This window comes from Ctenopharyngodon idella, chromosome 19, assembly GCF_019924925.1.
Source record: "Ctenopharyngodon idella isolate HZGC_01 chromosome 19, HZGC01, whole genome shotgun sequence".
NCBI lineage: Eukaryota > Metazoa > Chordata > Actinopteri > Cypriniformes > Xenocyprididae > Ctenopharyngodon > Ctenopharyngodon idella.
The window spans coordinates 22,671,842-22,691,876 of NC_067238.1; positions in this window are offsets into that span (position 1 = coordinate 22,671,842).

Below are 20,035 nucleotides of genomic sequence, written 5' to 3' on the forward strand. Positions count from 1 at the left end.
CAGATCTTTTGTTTCGAATCAGTGGTTCGGAGCGTGTTTCAAACTGCCAAAGTCACACCCCCCAGTGGTGAACCACTAAAATTTCGAAACACTTATGACATAACGAAGTTTGATACACCCTCCGAACCACTGATTCGAAACAAAAGATTCGTAAAGCTTCGAAGCAGTGCTTTGAAATCGCCCATCACTATATTGTTGAATAAAGTCGTTATTTTGGGGGTTTTTTTGGCACACAAATACAAAACTCATACAAAACTATCATGTGGCTTCAGAAATAAAGGGAATAAGATGCATGGACTGCTTTTATGGTGCTTTTTTTGGAGCTTAACAACTGTCATTGTATCTAAAAGAGCCACATGAAGCTTCAAAAATGATTATTTTGTCTTCCATGGAAAAAGTAACAGTGTGAATGTCATGAGAGTGAATAAATAATGACAGAATTATCATTTTTGGCTGCTCTGTTCCTTTAAACAATTTCCCTAAACCTTGTATGTGTCATATTCACTCTAGGTGGTGGTTCAGGTGCCATTTTTGACAACCAGCATAAATCCCATGTTGGTCTGATGCCTAAAGCCATGATATGCTCTCAAACAAGCAGCGAGTGGATTTATTTATTATTATTCTTAATATATTCAGAGAAAAGCTGCCAGTAACTTCACACTTAACTTGAGTGGGCTTTCAGAGTTTAAACGTTCAAATGTTTAAAAACTGTTTACACTGTGAACATCAGTTAAGTTGAAAAACCAAATAAATTAATTAAAATCATCAACTTTCTCTGTCTTTGAAAACCAGTTTATCTCAGATGTCACATGACAATTAAAAATTAACAGGCGATCATTTCAAAGGTAGCGTGTGTATGTGAAAGTCTTTAATTTCACTTTTATGAGCGCTCCAAACACTTTCATTAATAATGAAGCCCTTCATTAGCTTCATGATATCCAAATCTATTTTTCATAAAGCGGATCACCCACGTTTCTGTGTGTCCTATAAATAAAAAAAAAGATGTTTAAATGAAATAAAAGTTTTAATGAGACTCTAAGCTCCTCAAACAAATCCCAGAATTTCAAAGACAGTACTAGTTTTCATTTAAGCCATTTCTGTAAAAGTAATGAGAAATATTTATAATGAGTCCTCAAATGGCTCAAGCTCCCTAATCAAGTGGCCTGAAGTTTAAACGTTTGTTTAGAAACCCCATTAATCTTTTTGGTGTCAGAGCACAATGTCAGTGTGTTGTCAACAATGTGAGATGGAAATAATCAAAACAACCTCTGCATACAATCTTATTTAAAATGCTGTCTGTGACAGAGGCTTGCACTGTTTACAACAAAATGAGAATCACTAAAAAAAACTGTCAGATGAAGATTTATATCCAGTTGCAAAATGAGTGATGTGGATGCTGATTAAAAATATCTGTCGGAGCATTTCTGAACACCTTGACAAAGCTTTTGAGTACATGCTCTTGGAAAAATATTTCATTAGTCCCTGGATGATCGCCATTTAATCATTCTGGATATTATTTAAAATCCAAACCACCATGGGTGATGACCTTTAACTCTCATTTTTAATAGATTTGTTTTTGTTTAAGAAATAATTTCATTTTTCTGAGCCATTTGTTTTTGCAATGACTTGACCAACAAGGTGATTTTTAGTGTATGAATACTTTTGGGCGTCACAGTAAAGTACCACACACCCTATAGAGATTGTTTAGTAAAAAAAAGTGAAATAAATGTCTGTCATTGTGATATATTTTGGTCTTTCAATAAATCTGATGCTGAAAGCGTTGTAAATTTTCCATGTAAGCTGTGGTTTCTTGCTTTGCTCTGTCAATAACTATTTTCTATGACCAATAAATAATGATTTTACATCATATTATGATGAATGACATATTCTCAAGTGTTTACACTGCAGGTGCTCTCTTTGGATGCAGTACAACTACAGTGCAATAGATTTTTGCACAGATGTCAATAAGATTTAGTGCCATTCAGTTTGTACGCTCATATAATCAGATGATGCTGTTAACTATTGCTCTGTGCCAAGCACAGGGTGTTCAAATTACTAAATAGGTCAGATGATGAATCACAATTTATGAATTGTAAATGTGTCTGTAGAGCTACTTTTCCCAAAGAAAGATATTGCTTCATTATCATGCTCTAAATCTATAAGAAGGTTGCAGTCTGTCTTTGAAGGTTTAATGTCTGCAGGACTGCTGACCCCAGGCCTAGTATCTCACATTTATTTTAAGCATCACACAGACTCTGGCCTTATATCCTCATCTTCTCTGTCATTCTCCTTTTAGAGCCTTGAACATCCATTCTTCCACTCATGCATTAAAGAGAGTTAGGCCGGAGCCAGTGCTTCAGGTTTATTCTCTTATATCTGGGTTGGAGTATTCTGTGGTTAACAATCTGGGCTGGTAAGTAAAAGCTGAAAAACTGAAGACCAAAAGGGTTCAGGTTCCTCCAAGATGATTGTCCGTGTATCAACTATACAAGTGGTTTTAGATAAAAGTGTAAGCTAAATGACAAAGTAGTCATGTTCAAGTTTAAGCAAGATGAGAACTGATGCTCTATAGAGGTTAGCAAACGCAGCACTGCGTCTTTCTTAATGCTTGTTTTGGAGGACCCGTAAAGCCTTGCTTATCTGGCTGTTGCTTTTCTCATGATTTGGTTTGCAATTTTAATGAAAAACTGAAAGAATTACAACAGTGTTACTTTAAATTCATCTGCTTGTTACCCATTATATAGAAGTTCACCATGCTGTATTACGTTAGTTTTTAAATTTAAACAAAAGTGAATGTAAAAATTCTTGGTTATCTATTTATATTATGTTACTGTATATATTGTGAAATAATGTTTAATTTTGTAAATCAAAATGATAAATTATATATATATATATATATATACATACATACAAAACAGTAAAATATTGTAAATTATTGATGAGTTAATTTAACAACAACACAAACTATCCAAGCGAAAAATAGCACAAAGACTTTGCCAAAAGTTATGCATCACATTTGATTATATATTATATATTATAAATAGTTAGCAGATTTCAGTTGTTCAAGTGCATTGATATATTAACATATCTGTTAAAGGGGGGTATAATGCTATTTCATGCATTCTGACTTATTTGCACTGTTAAAGAGTTTGATTATCATGCTAAACATGGCCAAAGTTTCAAAACACGAGTTGGACGTATAACGGAGTATTTCTGTGCCAAAAATACTCTTCCAAATCCTCACGAACTTTGGGGTTTTTTTTTTGGTTTTTTTCGAGTATGGGCCTGAGTGACGTAAACGGGGGCGGAATTCCTTGTACGGGCACTTCTTCCGGAAGGGCGCGCGCGCACACGTAGACCAGAGAGCGCAAGAGCACTCCCATCAACGCGCGTTCGGCTTTACGGAAGTCATCGGCAGCGCTGCACAGGTCACAGGTTTATTGGTTAAAAGGAATGGAGAATATCTCGTGTTTTTCCGTGGCTGTTCGTGGCTGAGTAAAACTGCTTCGAATGTCTGTTTTGTTGGTAGTAGGCGCCTAAGTGCATATAATGTAAACAATACGAACGTAGTGAATTCATAAATTCATTATTCATCATTCACTATATGCTATATTCATTAGTGATTCAAAAGTTATCCATGGATAAACACATGATAAACAACAGTACAACAGTAGTCAGTAGAATGTCTGTAGGGGGTCCATCAAAATAAAGTGTTAGCAGATATTAAGAAGACAGTCTACTAATACTCTAATGAGAGTTAGTTGACATGTAGTTGCAAAGTTACTTAAAGTTAGTAGAATGTCTAAAGTGCACCATCAAAATAAAGTGTTACCTGTCATGTATTGAAACATAGATATATATAAAACTGTAAGACTCTCTCTCTCTATATATATGTGTGTGTGGTTTTTTTTTGGGTTTTTTTTTTTCTGGCAACTACAGCTTTTTAGTACCGTTTTTGTACTGTAAATTTAACATCTTAACCAAGGCTTGATTGCTCTAAAATTAGGTTTATATAAAATTTGTGACAGTACATCCATGTCTCCACTGTATTACTGGACTGCAATCAGCATTATAAACTAACAGAAAGTGAAATGATCCATAGATCTCTGTTAAATTTGAGCCATAATGTGTGGTTAGGGTCTAGTTACTTTTAGAAAAGATTATGATTATGAGACTTTTTGTTATGACTGGCAAACATAACTGCTTCCATGCCTAAACAGATTGGGCATTACTGAATGCTATGGATAATAAAGCTCAATTTGTTTACTTAGCTTTATGGCTAATGTGGCTCATATGCATCACTGGCTTAACAAACCATGGCTAATGTCTCTAAGGTGAGTGCTAGTGAAAATATTTCCTAAAACCCTACTCATGCCCCCCACCCCCTCCCCCCAACCACAAGCACACTTATTTTGTAATTTTTTGCAAGTCACACATACACACACACACACACACACACACACACACACACACACACACACACACTGTTTTAGAAAGCCCCCAGGTCCTTGGTGGCAGGCAGATGTATCAGGCCAAGCACTTTTATATTCTGCCTGTACGTCAGTGTGTGCCGGGGTGCATCCATGTGTTACAGATGGGGTGTCCAGCGGATAAAGTGCCGCGGTGACAGCCCAACAATAAACAAGACCCCCTCTGCACCCACCCACACTCCTCCAGTTTTCCTCTTGCCCTAAGAGAGAAATAACCAGAGACAGGAGCGAACAGTACAGATCATATCATGAATATATTTAAAATCTATTCCTCTGCCTGTCGCTTTTTTATATTTACACGGCAGAAAAGCTATTTTGCCCTGTCACGATACTTCAGTGATTTTATATATATCAGTTTCAGTCTCTAGCAAAGGAATTATGTACTTAAACTGTTTGGAGGTAAATACAGATTGTTATAAACTTCCCCCTGGCTCTATCTGCCATTTTAGACTTTCCCTTCTCCATAAATCTTGTGTCCTGCAAATTTCTTTTCTGTTTGACCATAAAGCTTAAAGGGTTAGTTCACCCAAAAATGAAAATTCTGTCATTAATTACTCACCCTCATGGCGTTGCACACCCGTAAGACCTTTGTTCATCTTTGGAACACAAATTAAGATATTTTTTGATAAAATCCGGTGGCTCAGTGAGGCCTGCATTGCCAGCAAAACAATTAACACTTTCAGTGCCCAGAAAGCTACTAAAGACGAATTTAAAACGGTTCATGTGACTAGAGTGGTCCAACCTTAATGTTATGAAGTGACGAGAATACTTTTTGTGCGCCAAAAAAACAAATAACGACTTTATTCAACAATATCTAGTGATGGGCGATTTCAAAACACTGCTTCATGAAGCTTCGAAGCTTTACGAATCTTTTGTTTCGAATCAGTGCTTCAGAGAGTGCATCAAACTGCCAAAGTCACGCCCCCCCAGTGGTGAACCATTGAAATTTCGAAACACTTATGATGTAACGAAGCCTAGTTTTACTGAAATCATGTGACTTTGGCAGTTTGATGCACGCTCCGAACCACTGATTCAAAACAAAAGATTTGTAAAACTTCAAAGCTTCATGAAGCAGTGTTTTGAATTGTCCATCACTAGATATTGTTGAATAAAGTCGTTATTTTGTTTTTTTTGGCACGCAAAAAGTATTCTCGTCGCTTCATAACATTAAGGTTGATCCACTGTAGTCACATGAACTGTTTTAAATCTTTAGTATAATAGTTAATTGTCTTGCTCGCAATGGAGGCCTCACTGAGCCAATGGATTTTATCAAAAATATCTTAATTTGTGTTCCGAAAAGGTTTTACGGGTGTGGAACGACATGAGGGTGAGTAATTAATGACAGAATTTTCATTTTTGGGTGAACTAACCCTTTAACTGATTATCCAAGTAGAACATTTTTCTGGTTCAAAGTTTTTGTTAGTCCTGGAACAACAATCTTATCAACCAATTTTATAAGGGCAGGGTAGGGTTAGATTAAACAATATATCTCTCTAATAATCATTTTAATAATAATCATTTTATCTAAATAAGATTTTATTAGAGCACAGAGACTGGAGAAGAGCCTTTCTGCAGCAACACTCAAGAGAAGATCTACACACCAGCATACATCACCACCATCCACAGTTAGAGCCGCGGCGGATAACCCCCCCCAAACCCTCCCTCGTTCTGTCTCTCCCTGTCAGGATTGACTTTCAAAGTGTTTGTATGACTTAATGGCTGTTGCTGTCTGAATCAAGCCTCCAGGGGCATTGATGTGTGCTGTTAACCTGAGGCCTGTCAGTGCCAGAACATGTGAATACACTTATAGTCAACTGTAACGTCACCAAGGGGTCACTGGCTCATGAATCGTTAACAGGATAGTGTTATCCAGGTGTGACCATGTGGGAAAGTGAAAAGGTGTCCACTGCAGGGCTCAATTTCTAATGGCAATTACAAGGTTTGCTGTTAAGAAGTAATAGGCTCCATTCATCTCACTGGTGTTTGATTGTCAGTTACGTTTGACTGGTGTGAAACACGGAACTGGTTATCATTATTAACACTTTTACATGTAAAACCTAGTGAGCTGTCTGGCATTTTAAGGCATCATCTAAAGCTGTAAGCTATATTATAAAGCTATAATAGCTATACCTTTTTTTTTTTTTTTTTTTTTACAAATTCTAAAGCAGTATTGCATATATGTAGTCCTAGGCTCATTAGAAAAAATCGAAAAAATCGAAAAAAAGATATCATGTTACTTCTTGCAGGTATTACAACAATCTCAAAATGTGTTTGAAAATAGCATACCTACACTAAACCTGACCCTAAACTAATAGGGTTACAAATCATGCACTATAGTAAAAGTGTTGTAACATAGTATTGTGCAAGGAACTGCTTTAAAATAAGTCTTTATTAATAATAATCTGCCCCCGTAATCAAAATATATGATATTAATATTATATCATCAACATCTTCATGATGGATTTCCAATTAAGTATGTTCTTTTTGGTGAACATATGTGGATTTAGAGTGACCTTTTCACTATCACTCCAGAAAATAAAGTGATTCCTAGAAAACAACATAAAACCATCCATATTAAGTAGCAATTTAGCACTTCCGTCTGTCTTTCCTTGCAACTACTTCTTCTGTCAGTACTCTACCAGTCCTCTAGAGAGCATTTTACCTCACGTCTCAGCACCTTCTGTCAACCAGGTGCTACAGTCGGCTGGTTATTGACAGAGAAAAAGAGCACAAGCACTCATAAACCTTTTAATAGCCATCTGCAAAGGTCAGTTGTCTGACACAATCGAACTGACCCAAGGAGAGGAAAACATGAAATAAAAGGAGGAAAATAAATTCTCTTCCATCTTTGAAGTCTGGATTGTGCAAAGCTTAAGGATTCAAAGTTTTAAGATAAACTTTTAGCAGGAAGCCATGTTGAAACGCCTGGTCACAGTTATGGATGTTTAAAGTATGTTGGTGAAGGTTGTAAATCTAACAAAAATGTAACCCCTTCATGGAAACGGTATTCCCTGGTGGCTGTGGCCTCTTTCAGCAGGATAATGCGCCCTGCCACAAAACAAAAATGGTTCAGGAATGGTTTGAGGAGCACATCAACGAGTTTGAGGTGTTGACTTGGCCTCCAAATTCCCCAGATCTCAATCCAATCGAGCATCTGTGGGATGTGCTGAACAAACTAGTCCGATCCATGGAGGCCCCATGTCACAACTTACAGGGCTTAAAAAGCATCTGCTGCTAACATCTTGGAACCAGATACCACAGCGCACCTTCAGGGGTCTAGTGGAGTCCATGCCTCGACGTGTCAGGGCTGTTTTGGCAGCAAAACAGGGATAAACACAATATTAGGAAGGTGGTCATAATGTTATGCCTGATCGGTGTGTGTGTATATATTATACTCTTGTGATCCATTATATTATATTCCGATAATGTCATTCAATGTAATGTACTACAACCCCTCTCCCTCAATCAACTCCTCTATAGCTGTACCTCCAGCGACGGGCTGACAGCCTATTAATGCTTCACACCTCACAACGTAAATGCCAAGAGAGAGAGAGGAAAGCAAGAGCATGGGGAATCAACAGGATGCGTGGCTTTGTAAAGGGTTCCCCCATATAAGGACAGTTCTGTTCTAGTCCTGTCAAATCCTTCATTACTAACAGGAGATGAAGGACGTTTGAACAAATGTCTGTGTAGGAGGCCTGCGTTTTTCCACCTGTATAGTCACAATACTGAGATTAATACACTTGTAAAGTCTAAATCAAGAACTGATATTATGTTGTGATGTTATCTCAATGTGTGTGTTTTTCTAACTGAAAGTGCAAATCTGTTTAGCAATCTGATCTCATTAGTAACTTTAGGTATTTGCACGTAAAGTGTGGTTCTTGTATATTCATATGTTTTCATAGAAACTAAAATTAATATTATTAACAGAAAGAATCTAAATATTTTACATATGAACAACTTTAGAGATGTACAAATGCTTCAGAATCGTTTTGGGTTCATAGACAGTTTAATGAATGGAATTAATATGTTGGATTTATTGTATTTAATCAATGAGATTTATTAAATATGTTCACTGCCATCACATTTATTTAACACTTTTGAACACCTAATTTGAAGTGATAAGTTTTGTTTCATTCTGTGTGATTTGTGGTGCTGTATTCACCTCTTTACCAAGACTCAAACACTATGTATGTAATCTATGTAATAGTACATTAAAATGATTGTCACTGTACATTTATCTGCCTATCACGTTTTTATATATTGTTGAGAAGTGGTTAGGTGTAGGGTAAGGGTAGTGTGAAATGCTACATAAGCAACATTTCAGTAAGGCTTTACTTAATTTATGTATAATGCATTATAAATGTATTCATAATGTACTTTATAATGCATTATATATTTTCATAAATAATTGTAACCAAAGTTAAAATGCATTATGATATTCACAGAGTCCTTGTTACATCTGAAATTGTTTGTTTGTTGTATTTTAATGCACTATACTTTCTAAAGGTGTATAATAATGTATTATAACTGTGTTTACAATTATTCATGAGACCATACAACGCATTATAAGGTGCATTACATGACATAATACTACTAATAAATATAATAATTAGAATTAGGCCTTAAAGGGTTAGTTCACCCAAAAATGAAAATTCTGTCATTAATTACTCACCCTCATGTCTTTCCACACCCGTAAGACCTTCATTCATCTTCGGAACACAGATTAAGATATTTTTGATAAAATCCAATGGCTCAGAGAGGCCTGCATTGTCAGAAAGATATTTAACACTTTCAGATGACCAGAAAGCTACTAAAGACATATTTAAAACAGTTCATGTGACTACAGTGGTTCAACCTTAATGTTTGTGTGGAACGACATGAGGGTGAGTAATTAATGACAGAATTTTCATTTTTGGGTGACCTAACCATTTAAGTAAAGTGTTACCAACATTTCTTATTATGTTGAAAACTGCTTAATATTTTTGTGGAAACGTAATACACTTTTTGAGGATTCTTTAACCATGGATTATTTAATGAATACATAATAAAGTTCAAAAGCATTTATTTGTTATAGAAATCTTCTGTAGCATTATAAAGAACTTATTATAACATTATAAACTTCAATTTAGTCAATTTAATGAGTCCTTGCTGAATAAACGTATGACTAAGTATTAATTAAAAAAAAATTTTTTTGAATGGCATTGTATATTTACATAACAGATTTACAACTCTAAAGCTGTGCATATTGTTTCAGTGTGTCCAAAAGTGCAAACCTGCACTAATAAAAAGGAATGTTGAAGCAATAATACAGTTATATGAAGAACAGAGCAAAAAAAATTAAATTCAATATTTCTCTCTGTCAGGAATCTCATATCTCATTTACAATTCCAATTTTGAGTTTTCCACAGAATAAAAATTCATATGGCTTTGGAATGGTAATTATGACAAAAATATGCACTTGCCATTTCTTTAGCTCATCAATTTTTATTCAGGCTTAAATGCTTGTTTCAGAACAGATACTCATACTATACCTTATTCAACACCAGACCCTTAGGTTAATATTTACTCAGTAAAATGCCACTGCACAGTAAAGACAAATCCCCCAGAAAGCGGCAACTAGAGAAATCTCTGCTCTCTGGCTGTTTTGCTTGTACAGTGGGCATGTTTTGTCAGGTATCTACTGAAGCGGTCTGTGTAAGACACTTACAAACTGTGTAACACCTCTAAAGCAAGTAGCAGTAGCCTTTTACGTGTACCACTAGAGATGGTTTCTTCTTTTGAACGTAACACTAGCTGACCAGGGATGTTGGGTACACGCTTTAGCTCTCACTCTTTCACAAAACGCACACATACACACACTCGCCAGAGGGTTGTCAGTTTGCTCTTCCCCATCAGCTGCGATCCTGTGTGGGATGTGTCAGGAACGACACATTGGCATGCTGGAACACCTGTCTCTCCCCTGACACCGCTGCTGTTTTCCTTCAAGGGAGGCACAAGACAGTGCAGGAATATGACTGGCATCAGTCTTGTCAGAGTCTGTGGCTGTGAGCCTAAAGGGTGGGGAGACCACCCACTGTCACACGCTCCTGAACACCTCACTGGTCCTGATGTGACACCTGCCAACGAACTGCCCTCCAGTTACTCTTAAACTCTGGATCAGGTGTGAAAAGGAGGAGTTAAGCAGATATGCATCTCTGTGTGTCACTGGTATTTGGTTTGTTAATGGCACTACAATAAAGTTAACAAAATGTTTGTTTTTTTTATTTCTTAAAGAGGCCATATTATGCCCTTTTACAAAGTTTTGATTTTGTTTTTGGGTTCTACTAGAATAGGTTTTCATGCTTAAATGTTCAAAAAACACATTATTTTTCACATTTGACATTGTTGTGTAACAAGGTTAAAATTGTTTTATTTCACAAGATTTTCCTGTTAATATGCATTCAATGCTGTTCTACAATTGTTTGAACCAGTGTTTCTAAAAATATATTAAAAAGGGTCTGTAAGGAGGTGATGGTTTTTGAGGTGTTCAGTTTTATTTTGATTTTAGAAAATAAACATGATTTCTCATCTTACAAATCAGCTGTTTCTTATTTTCACTGGCATGTCTCTTAGGTGTTGAGGACTAGGGCATCTTTGAGCCTACATTTAGTATAAGTAAAATACTTAAGTACTCTTAAACTCAGATACTCTAAGGGCTCATTCACACAGTACGTGTCTTTGCATCTAAAAACGTGAGATGCAGCGCTCAGGAATAGTTTTTAAAAAAAGTGCAGGAGGTCTTGAGACGCGCTTTTGAGACGTGGTTAAACGGCAATAATAGACAAACAAACAGCAGAATAGATAGATACTATTTTTGACATGGAAAAAAGAAAATAATCGCACTGGCTATGGCCTCCTCCGCCATGTTGCAGTCAAATAAAACAGCTGCCATGCCAACTTGCTACTGTAAACAAAAGCTTGCCCCGCCTCCGAGTTCTTCTGATTGGTCCACTGTTTTGGAACTGATACTGATGAGTGGTCCTGTGTGGAAAAGTTAAAATTCTTTTAATTTGAAACGGTGTCTTAAATTGGTGACTTGTAACTTGTAATGGAGTAATTTTCGCTGTAAGGTATCTGTACTTTTACTCAAGTATAGTTTGCAGGTACTCTTTACACCTCTGTTTGTAACTTTGCAGACTTTTTTTCATGCTAAAACAGCAACATTACACACTAAAGAAAGTCAAAAATGTTAAAAAAAAAAAAAAAAAAAAAAAAACATAATAGGTCCTCTTTAAGAATTTGAGTGTGTTCATATTAATTGGTATTGCTGTGTATTCTCTTGTGATCTCCTTCGAATTAGTACTTCCTTGTGTGTGTTGACTAGAACACACCAGCTGTGACAGTAGATTGGCATAGTCTTTCTATTAATTCAAATATTAATTAATATGAAAACTTATTTCCACCAAATCAAAGTCATGTAGTCACATGAAGTCACACATTTCTTTATCATGGACACTCCTGCTCCTGGAGGGCCACCGTCCTGCAGAGTTTAGCTCCAACCCCAATTGAAACACACCTGAACCAGCTAATCATGGTTTTTAGGAATACAGGTAACTTCCAGGCAGATGTGTTGTGGTAAGTTGGAGCTAAACTCTGCAGGACAGTGGCCCTCCAGGACCAGTTTGGACACCCCTGCTCTATATAGTATAGTTGTGCCCCAAATTACGCACAATACACTATGCGCTTATGCACTATGTACTCAACCGTGTAGTGTATGAACTTTATAATGTTATTTTGTCATTCAACATTGCAGTCTGATAGCCCCGCCCCCTCCACTACATAATTAAAGATACGACAGTTAAGGTACTGCTTGAAGTGTCCAACATTTTTGGGGGGATAAATAAGTGCATCTTCCGGGTATTTAAAGTGCACTTTTTCTTTTTTGAATTTGCAGTGGCAACACACTACTTGCACTATTTATACTACAAAACGGCATAGAATAGTGCATAAGTACACAAATTGGGATGCACCTTATGACTCTTTACACTCTATATATTCACTCTTTAGCCAAGACCTTGCAGATGGGGATTATAAATATTAATCAATGAGATTTGGAATCATTAAAATCCCTTGGATAAAATCACTTAATGAAATCAACCACTCAATATTGTATTTCACTCTACGTCACATTCAGGAAGTTGAAATGTTCTGCGAACACCATTTCAGCAGCTCTGTAAGAATGCACGATTGAATGAGATGTGAGAGAAAGATATAATAGAGAACAGAAGAGACTTACACATTTGCAGGACCTCTATCTGACCCTTGAAGCTGATGCAAATGTACTCAAATGATATGCAAAAGAACTGTCCAGTCTTCCTTTAACGAAGTCTGTGCAGTCTGAGTGTCTATACAGTTCTCCCCCATCAGCTGTAACAGGGGAATCTGCAATTAGAAATAGTGTGGGCCATCATAGCGCCTTTGCCGCCACCTCAGTAGGCCCGTCGCCATGGAAACCCCAACCTGGCAGGTCTGAAATGCTTCTTACTGTGGCGGCAGCATATGGAGAGATGGAAAAAAGTGGAGTGAAAAGAGACGAGAGTGTGGAGTAAAGGAAAAATAAGACTGAACAATGGACAGAGAGAGAGAGAGAAATGGAAATAAAGAAACTGTCAACAAAAAAAATGATAAGTTTAGAAGGACAGACTGAGATAAAACAGAGAACAAGAGAGAAAGAGAAACAGGAGGAGATAAGAAGTGGGCAGCACAAAGAAGGGACAGTGCATGTGTCGAACAAAGGCAGTCTAGCAGTGGACAAAAGCAGAGACGTGTCGCCGTGTGTGTGGGTGTGGAGCGAGCGGACCGCCGTACCCTCGGGGTCTGGAGCAGCTAATCCAATCTGCTGACACACTGCTGCGTAACCGCTCGCCTTACTGAGCTGCCCTTAGAGACACCTGCTCATCAGGACACACACACACTCTGACAGAGTGACTGTAGACGTGTGAGAGAGAACGAGTGCATTTTGCATGTGTCCTCAATGACACCGCACAACGCTTGCTGAACTAAAATGCATAATACTGCTTTTTTGCATTTCTGTAGACTGAATGTTAATGACTTTCTGGTATAACACTTGAAGCTTGTATATATGACACATTATAATGATATTACATAATTCATAATATTTGCCTGTTGCATCATGTCTCGCTTCTTTTTTTCATAGCCTCAGGATGATGAGATATTCTTGCATTATACATTAATCAGGGATATCATCAGCAGAACAGATATGGACTGATATCAGTGATTTTTTTCAATGGATATATCATCGCTATTGGATATTTAGTCAACCAGTATATTATTGTGGATGAGTTCAAGATGAGTTCAAACCTGTGGTAATGTTAAAGTATTATATACATTACATAAAAGATTTAACTCTTTTAAAGCACTAACCATGGAAACAAGATACGTTGCTAAATTTACAATAAGGTCTCATGGTAACACTTTACAATAAGGTTCATTAGTTAACATGAACAAATAATGAACTGCACTTATACAGCATTTATTAATCTTTGTTAATGTTAATTTCAACATTTACTAATACATTAGTTAATGCACTGTGAACTAACATGAACAAACAACGAACAACTGTATTTTCATTAACTAACGTTAACGAAGATTAGTAAATACAGTAACAAATGTATTGCTCGTGGTTAGTTCATGTTAGTTAATACATTAACTAATGTTTAACTAATGAACCTTATTGTAAAGTGTTACCGGTCTCATTTGTTAACATTAGTTAATGCATGACTTAACAATGAACAATATATTTAGAGCATTGATTAAAATAAACGAACATTTTATCAACTGACTTTAACCAAGGTTAATAATGCATTGGAATGTGTACTCTGGAATAACTGATTCTGATTGGTCAATTGCAGCATTCTAGTCAAATGAGGTTTGCATAATGACCACACCACTATCATAGACCACTGCCCCAGGCAACTGATTTCCTACTTATGTTTGCTAGTTTTTACTGCATGTCTCTCATATCATTCCACTCTTTTCCCACCTACTGTAAAACCAAACAGTGAAATTAATTAAATGAAATGAGTTTGTTTCACTCAAATAATAATGTAAGTTCTAGAAAAAAAGTTGCGTGAACTCAAAATTTCATTGTAATAAGCTGAACTTAATATGATTGAGTTGAGTTGCAGCAGATTTCTAATTCCCAGCATGCTTTGCGTCATACTGTATAAATAAATGTTGAAATTAAGTGTTATTTTGTGTGTTTTTGCACAAGATTAACATAGGGAGACATAAGTTAGTGTTTAATGTTGTGTTATGTTGGGATTTACAGCGGGTTCTGTTATGTTAGTTTTGTAGGGTTACCATTGTGATGATGAGTAGAGCCTGTGGTGAGGTTGAGGATGGGCTGCAAATCTTTTAAGACCATATATACTGTATGTTGTTTGATTATATACATGCAAGTATATAATAAAAGTCTCTTTGATAGTTATAATAGCATATGTTATTAACTATCTAACATTTAACCAAGATCTGAATGTGATATTTATGTGAATGAATTGTATGTAATTAAAATTATGATGAGTTGGGTGAGGCTGAGAACTGTGGGAGCGAAGGGATGCCAGTGACGTGGTTGTTAATGAGAGACACTTGTGCGCCACACTGGCCTTGTCACAGAAATGTTAAGTTCTACTAACGTAAAAAAAAAAAAAAAAAAGTTTCTTTACTTAAAGCTGCAGTCTGTAATTTTGCCTCTTTGTCGCCATCTCTGTTTGAAACCTGCAATTGCAGTTGTTTGTTGCAGAATAATTATCTTTACGTGCGTTGTGCCTCGGCATAGCTCCTCAGCGTGGATGAATCTAATGTTTGCTGTCAGTCACCACATTGTGTGGATACTGTACTTCAGATCACAGATTGTAGTCTTGGAAGTATGACCATAAGAATGTCATCTGAACAAGTAAGTAACATGTCTGCCACTTTTGTTCTGACTAACTGACAAACGCCAACATGCTCAAATTTCCCACAAAAACCCACCAGTACCACCCGAATTATAAAACATTATTACAAGCTTACCGTTGTGAATCAGGCTAAGGTAAGGGGATAGTTTTGAACACTGGCTGGTTATGTACATGCTCTTGTACATGATTTTGGATCATTTTTAACCAAAAAAAGTTACGGACAGCAACTTTAAATGTTTTGAGGTAATAAGTTTCCTGTTTATATACTTTATAACCACACATTTGTAAAGAGCAGTGTAAAAGGTGATTGTTTTGAAAAACTGATTTTCCGTAAAGACAAGACATTAAAAACACTATTTCCCTTTCAGTCGGTCACGTTCGACGTACGTCAGTAGTGACCGACGAATTGGGATATCGCTAGAGAGCCCTATCAGCTTCGAGTGAACTACAACAGGCCAATGGAGTTGGCGTGCGATATTTGCATAATGCGCACCGCCCCCGCCAGGTGGTATAAATAGGGGAGCAGATGCAATCGCACTCTGTCTTTCGCTTCGGAGCCATCTAGTGTGTTTCCAGCTTTCAGACTTCAGTGAATTCTTCAAGCTAAAAAAAAGGAAAATTTCTTTTTCTTGTGTTGGTGCAACGGCACTCCAGCGAGGTCGCGAGCTTCCCGAGGAGCCTGAGCTTAAAGCTCTCAACTGCTGTTTTCACAGCACTCAATTTCCATTTCCCAGCATTGTGGTCTGTTGCGATTTGGGCCGGTTCCTCCGTTGTGTTCGGGGAGTGGTGTACCCGAACACATCGTGACACTCCCTGTGTGCTTCAGCACAAGAGAGCTGAATTTTTCCCCTCCTAAAAGAGCTTCACAGACGAACCCTGCGTCTTTTTCAAGATGTCATTTCGTCTGTGCGTTACTGGATGCGGTCGTTCATTGGTCCCCGCTGACGGCCACAATCGCTGCATCACGTGCCTGGGCGTTCAGCACGCTGAAGCAGCTTTTGTGGATAGTTCATGTTCTCACTGTGGGAACATGACTATTGCAGTGTTGAGATCGAGACTCTCGTTCCTTGGTTCTCAGGGAGCGGGGGTCCCCTCCCCTATGCCCCGTGCCGCCGTTTTCTCTGGCTTCGGCCGGGGTGACGGTGCGCCGGCGTGTAGGCAGGGTGATCTGAGGATCACGGTCAGGGCTTCCCCGCCGAGCACCGCTCCGCGGGCCCCTGTCCCCTCTACCTCACTGCAACCGGTGGTGTTGCCGATTGAGCGTGCTGGTCCCTCTACGGAGCGACCAGCCGTTTCTTTCGGAGCACCGGCGGATGACTGCATGTCGATCGCGGCATCGGAAGGTGAGCAAGAGTCCTCGGGAGATGAAGACTCGGCTGCGTTACCTCCCTCCGGGACCGTAGCGTTGTCCGAGCCTGATCCTGAGTTGACGGCTATGCTTTCCCGGGCTGCCGAGAAGGTCGGGCTCGTCTGGAACCCTCCACCGTGTCCCGAACCTTCTCGGCTTGATGATTGGTACCTCGGGGCGGCCCGCGCTGGTCCCCAGCGCCCCGCCCCGATGCCATTCTTCCCGGAGGTGCATGATGAGGTGACCAGGTCCTGGCGGACGCCCTATAGCGTTCGTGCGAGACCTGGTCCCTCGTCCGCCTTCACCAACCTGGATGGCGGGGAGGCTAGGGGATATACGCGGATTCCCCCAGTCGAGAGGTCTGTTGCGATGCAACTGTGTCCAACGGCCTCTGGCTGGCGCGGTGAGCCGCGTCTCCCATCCCGGGCCTGTAAATTCTCGTCAGGCTTGACAGAGAAAGCTTACAGAGCCTGCGGACAGGCTGCCTCTGCCTTGCATGCCATGGCCCTTTTGCAAGTTCATCAGGCAAAAGCGTTGATGGAAATGCCCCAGGGAGGTCTTGACCAGCAGCTGCTTGGGGAGCTGCGTGCCGCCACGGACCTCGCCCTCCGGGCGACTAAGGTGACGGCACGTTCTGTTGGTCAGGCGATGGCCACGCTTGTGGTCCAGCAACGCCACCTTTGGCTGACCCTTGCTGATATGAGGGATACCGACAAATATCGGTTCCTGGACTCCCCCATATCACAGGTCGGCCTTTTCGGCGACGCGGTAGAGAGCTTCGCCCAGCAGTTCTCTGCCGCCCAGAAGCAGGCTGAGGCTATCAAACACGTCCTGCCCCGGCGGTCCGCTGCTGCCTCCACCCCGCCGCCGGCAGCACAGCCTCAGCCCGCTCGTCGCCGAGGGCGCCCGCCTGCGTCGTCCTCCGCCCCTGCTAAGTTGGCAAAGCAGCAGCCTACACCAGCCAAACAGCAGGGTGCCGGTCGCGGACGCGGCGCCCAGCCCGCTCAGGCCAAGCCAGGTGGCAAGAGGTCGAGGAAGACGCGACCCTGAGACGGGCGACCTGGAGGGGAAGGTTCCTGCTCTTCGGGAGAGGACTCCATCGTCTCTCCCACCCCCGGAGGAGGGCCGGGGGGAATTTGTGAAATTGTCTGTCCCGCCGCTGGCTCTCCGGAGTCCAGCGGTACCCACTTCATCACAAAAAGAGCAGTTTCCCAATCCTCCAGGTCACAAGAGACTGTGGCTGTCAGCGCGCGAGGCTCCGCCTTGCCACTCGCAGCCCACTCTCACTTCGCCAGCAGGTCCCAGTGTGATGGTCGAGGCCGCCCCCCAGCCGTCTCCCATTCACACTGTCACCTCGCAGAGTCTGACCCCACTTCGGGCCGCTGCGCCGTCCGAGTCGGGTTCCAGCACTCTGCTTCGCTGCCCCACCCCCGGTGCGTCTGTGGTGCCTTTGGTCCCGCTGGCTCGGTGTCTGGAAGCCTGGATAGCGCTCCCCAGCCCGTCCCGCTGGCTCATTCGCACTATCAGACTCGGCTATGCGATTCAGTTCGCCCGGCGTCCCCCGGTCTTCAGGGGTGTCCACTACACTCAGGTGTCCCTGGACAATGCACCTGTTCTCCGGGCGGAGATTGCTGTCCTCCTGGCGAAGGATGCAATCGAGCCGGTCCCTCCAGCCGATATGAAGTCAGGGTTCTACAGCCCCTACTTCATTGTACCAAAGAAGGGCGGTGGGCTACGGCCAATCCTGGATCTGCGTGTCCTGAACCGGTCCCTTCACAGGCTGCCGTTCAAGATGCTTACGCAGAAGCGCATTTTCGAATGAGTCCGTCCCCAGGATTGGTTTGCAGCGATCGACCTGAAGGACGCGTACTTTCATGTCTCGATTCTGCCTCGTCACAGACCCTTCCTACGGTTTGCGTTCGAGGGTCGGGCATATCAGTACAAAGTCCTACCCTTCGGGCTGGCCCTGTCGCCCCGCGTCTTCACGAAGGTTGCGGAGGCGGCCATTGTTCCGCTCAAGGAACAGGGCGTTCGCATCCTCAACTACCTCGACGACTGGCTCATCCTGGCCAGCTCGCGGGAGCAGTTGTGCGAACACAGGGACATGGTGTTAGCTCACCTCAGTCGGTTGGGTCTTCGGGTCAACTGGGACAAGAGCAAACTCTCCCCCGGGCAGAGGATCTCTTATCTCGGTATGGAACTGGATTCGGTCGCCCGGACTGCGCGCCTCACCGAGGAGCGCGTCCAGTCAGTGTTGACCTGCCTGAGTACGCTCAAGCGCAGGACAGCGGCCCCACTGAAACTCTTTCAGAGGCTCCTGGGGCATATGGCATCCGCAGCCGCAGTCACGCCGCTCGGATTGCTTCATATGAGGCCGCTTCAACACTGGCTCCGCGGCCGGATCCCGAGATGGGCGTGGCAGCGCGGTACGTTCCGTGTTCCCGTGACACCGAACTGCCGTCGCACCCTCACCAAGTGGTCGGACCCTTCGTTCCTGCGGGCTGGAGTTCCCCTCGAACAAGTGTCCAGGCATGCTGTGGTCCACACAGATGCCTCTGCCACAGGGTGGGGGGCCACGTACAACGGGCATGCAGCGTCGGGTCTGTGGACGGGGCCCCAACTGCATTGGCATATCAATTGCCTCGAGTTGCTAGCAGTACGTCTTGCACTGGGCCGCTTCCAGGAGCTGTTGACAGACAAGCACGTACTGGTCCGCTCGGACAGCACTGCGGCCGTTGCGTACATCAACCATCAGGGTGGTCTACGCTCCCGCCGTATGTCGCAACTCGCCCGCCATCTCTTGCTATGGAGTCAGAAGCATCTGAGGTCGCTTCGTGCCATTCACGTCCCAGGCGTGCTCAACCGTGCAGCCGACGAGCTCTCACGGCAGCCTCCGCTTCCGGGCGAATGGCGGCTCCATCCCCAGGTGGTCCAGCTGATCTGGCAGCGCTTCGGCGAGGCACAGATAGATCTGTTCGCCTCCCCGGAGACTGCCCACTGCCAGTTGTTCTATTCCCTGACCGGCGGCACGCTCGGCACGGATGCCCTGGCAATCAGCTGGCCCCAGGGCCTACGCAAATATGCGTTTCCCCCAGTGAGCCTTCTCGCACAGCTCCTGTGCAAAGTCAGGGAGGACGAGGAGCAGGTCTTGTTAGTGGCTCCATATTGGCCCACTCGGACCTGGTTCTCGGACCTCACGCTCCTCGCGACAGCACCTCCCTGGCCCATTCCTCTGAGGA